Below are 3,562 nucleotides of genomic sequence, written 5' to 3'. Positions count from 1 at the left end.
ATATATATATACACACACACACACACATATATATATATATATATATATATATATATATATATATATATATGTGTGTGTGTGTGTGTGTGTAAATATATATATATGAGTGTGTGTTTGTGTGTTTGTATGTGTGTATTAACGGATAAACATGACTATTTACACAACAGTCTCTGCTACAGTAATTGGATCGATTCAAAATAGTCGTTGAATGAAATGGAATGATTGTTTTAATTTTTCACATCTTAGGGATTTAAATGATAGATACGTAACCCGACCTCGATGTTTCATACAATAAAGTTGGGAATTAAAAATATTTAACAAAATATTTTTGACGGATGTGTAAAGTTGTCTCTCTGAAATGTAAAAGTGAATGTGTATTCTACAATTTGCTTACTTTTTATGAAATTATTCATTCAAACAGTTCATTATTTTACCAGCAGTTATGATTTTAGATTAAGCAGATGCTAATTAGTTAATATTCTTTCTTGCAGCGTTCACTAGGTGATACTTTTCAGGGCGGCATAATACATTTTTTCAAAATTTAGGGTTTGAGTTTTGTACATTATTATTCTGTCTGTCCTCATATTAGAAAATTATGAATCATACACACACACATTATATATATATAATTTATATATACATATATATATATATATATATATATATATATATATATATATATATATATACACACACACACACACACACACACACATATATATATATATATATATATATATACTTTTTCCTGTGTTTAGTAAAGGACTGATTTTAGTGATGATAATATTGATAGTAATAGTAATGATAATGTTAATAGTAATAGTAATGATAATATTAATAGTACTGGCAGTAAAACCTATCCATTGAGGGTTTTATGTAAGTGGATATAAAATTCATAAATTTTATCCTTAGAGTATCAAGTATATTGACAAAACTAATTGTTTTAATAATTTTTTTTTATCGTCTTTTACTATTAATATTTTACACAAAGTAGCAAAGATTAAAATTCGAAAGATTAAAATTTTCCACACTTAAAAAAAGTATAGTTAACAGCATTAAGGCTTCAAAATGTTGCTGGTTAATAATAATAATAATAATAATAATAATAATAATAATGTTAAAGAAATTACTGTAAAATATGCAATGACAAGATGTCCGTGTTCTTTCAGTATAACGGAATCTTTTTTCACGAAGCAATTGCTATTTTTTTCTTTATTTAGATAGTCATTCACACCTAGCGTTGTTATTTCCTTATCTTAACATTTATGAATCATGATAAATGATTGAAAATAGCTTAACTGGTCATGAAAAGATTTACTGAAAGGTTTATTGTGTTTATAAAGTCTTGAACATGCATGATAAAATTTTCGAATGATTTTGGTCATTATTTGACAATTATTACAGCCGTTACCAAGTTGTGGAATGATCTTCCTAATCGGGTAGTTGAATCAGTAGAACTTCAACAGTTCAAAGTTGGAGCAAATGTTTTTATGTTGACCAGGCGGACATGAGTCTTTTTATAGTTTATATATGATATATCTGTTTTTGACGTTGCTAATAGTTTATATAGGACATATCGGTTTTGACACTGTTACTGTTTTTAGTATGATATATTGTTAATTTATTCTCTTCATTTATTTATTTCCTTATTTCCTTTCCTCACTGGGCTATTTTTCCTTGTTGTAGCCCTTGGGCTTATAGCATCTTGCTTTTCCAACTAGGGCTGTAGCTTGGCTAGTAACAATAATAATAATTGACGATGGAAATTATAGGGAAAGTGTTTCAAATTATTTTCTTTTTTAATTTAGGTATTTTGTAAAAAGGATACATTCACTTCTTCATAGGAATTCTTAATTTTTTCCAATTTGAGATTTGATAATTTGGCAGGAAAAATCCAGTTGTATTAACAGTGTCTGATTATGTTCACGAAAATAAAGATATGCACTATTTATCTTTCATCATGGAAAATATAGATCTGAATTATAAAATTTTTATATATAAAAAATTGGTTTTATCCGAAAAGTGTACTGTATTTATTTTATTCTTTACATTGGAAAAAATATATAAATACAAACTATAATTTTTCTCTCCATTGTAATATGGGTACTTATATATATATATATATATATATATATATATATATATATATATATATATATATATATATATATATATATATATATATATATATATATTCAACGTTTGTTTTTAGATTAAAAAATTTTCACTGAAAGCTCCATTGTAATATGGGTACACACACACACACATATATATATATATATATATATAATATATATATATATATATATATATATATATATATATATATATATATATATATATATATTCAACGTTTGTTTTTAGATTAAACAATTTTCACAGAAAATAGTTATTCATGTGATGTATACCTTCTTGTATAAGGAAACATAACGTCCAGGCTTTTAAATTTTTTTTTTCCACGGTAAACATACATATGTATTTTTATATTATTTTAATTTTGGATGTAATAATACCGACACAAAGGATCTTGATTTTGGCCACAAATTATGCTCAGTATTTATGTTCAAGTATTTCACTAAATTAAACATGCTAAAGATATGCTGTTCATTATGATGATTATCGAACTAAAAGGCTATAGTCTTTTTATTTATTATTTCAAATTGTTAGTGTTCCTGACATGCTAAATATTTTCCCCTTCGGTGTTAAAATTTAATAAAAAAAAAAGTTTTCTTAATTTATCTCGCAGTGTTTCAGTAGTTTCAGTTTAATTTTCTAATTATGTACCAATAAACATCAGTTTGAAGCAAAAAAAAAAAAAAAAAAAAAAAAAAAATCACGGGAAGCAACTAGCCAAGTACCTCGTGTAGTTTGTTTCAGTTTTGTTTTGTGTATGTATTCTTACTCGTTTACTTGTTTTGGGTTTAAATCCAACCCTCCACTGAAGTCGAGTGAACTACTTCTCGGGCGGGTCCATATTAATCATCTTACGAAACATTTTCATTATAACTTATACAATTCTTTGATTGTAGCATCTTCCAAAATCATATGATCTTGTGAAAAGTAATGTCTTTAGTTTCTTCTTAAATTCAATTGCTCCCTTTAAGTCCTTCATTTCAGTTGGCAGTTCATTATAATGTCTAGGCGCACAGTAGCTGAAAGCCCTTTCACCAAATTTACTATTTGTTCTTGGTTCAGATAGTCTATGTTTGTCACTCATATGTCTTATGCTAACATTTGTTTCTAGTTCTAGTTCTATTCATCATCGTCCATATCTTTATTTTGTTGCTTATTCTTACCACTTAATTTCACCATTATGACCAATAAGGTAGATTTCATTTAGAGTGGACATGCTGAAATCATTTAGCGTAGATAACCATAGTTATTTCAAGGTGTTTTTTCATAGTGATGAAGTATTACGGATAATCAAGAGATGACGTAACATATTGATTTTTCAAAACCTTTCTCTTTTTCTCTTTATTCCGGAAGTAATTCCACAGAAAACTTCAGACTCTAGTGGCTCTTTTTTTCCTCTTGAGGAATTGCGTGTAATTTAAATTCTAAA

Source organism: Palaemon carinicauda, chromosome 22 (assembly GCF_036898095.1).
Source record: "Palaemon carinicauda isolate YSFRI2023 chromosome 22, ASM3689809v2, whole genome shotgun sequence".
Classification (NCBI taxonomy): Eukaryota; Metazoa; Arthropoda; class Malacostraca; order Decapoda; family Palaemonidae; genus Palaemon; species Palaemon carinicauda.
This window is presented reverse-complemented; position numbering follows the sequence as displayed.